The following is a 792-nucleotide window of genomic DNA, read 5'->3' on the forward strand; positions in this document are numbered from 1 at the left end:
TTTTTAAAAACTCTTGCATTTTTTGCCCCTATAGGCACAAAGGAGGCTAGTGCTTCTTGGCAATTACCCCCTAGCGCCCCACCCCGTCACCCCAAATGAAAGAAACAGCTATGACCTTACATACGCTGGCCAGGTTTCACCACTGAACTATGGCCTCGGGTCCATCTTAGATCTCAGATCAAGTCAGAAGTCCAGACCCCTAAACGTCATCCCAGCTATCTTGAGGACTCCTGGCTTCTTAATAAGGGCCATGCCTAGATTGGGATAGAATGTTCTTTACAGAGCTACGTCAGAGCTGGTTTACGTTTTGTGTGCGTCATTATATTTTGTGTGTGCCAAAGAAATAATAGCTGTACGGCTATCAAAGAGCCACTTACAATTTATTAGGAAGCAGAAAACTGACAAATTAGAGTGACTTAAAGCCTTAACAAACAAATATGTATATATGAGAAAAATTAATACTCAGTGAAACGTACTGATCGAGAGAAGATGGATGACAGATGCACAGTAGAGAAGGGCTGGAATGGAATGGGATTAATTCGGTAGTACTTCTTAAGAACAAGAAAAGTCTAGAAATTAATTAGGAGATGAAGAGGTAGAAATTACACTGGAGGGCAGAAGGACTTTCCTCCCCAAGCACCCACAGTCTGAAAATCCGTTGTTCCCTGTGCCCAGGTGAGCCGGGTCCCGCTGCCTGTCCAAATCTCACACCCATGCATTTTCTCCCCATCCATGGCCCCTCTGCATGCCCTGGTTGGAAATGTGGCCTTTCCAGAGCCAAAAGCCAGAGCA

Source organism: Pteropus vampyrus, unplaced genomic scaffold (assembly GCF_000151845.1).
Source record: "Pteropus vampyrus isolate Shadow unplaced genomic scaffold, Pvam_2.0 Scaffold368, whole genome shotgun sequence".
NCBI lineage: Eukaryota > Metazoa > Chordata > Mammalia > Chiroptera > Pteropodidae > Pteropus > Pteropus vampyrus.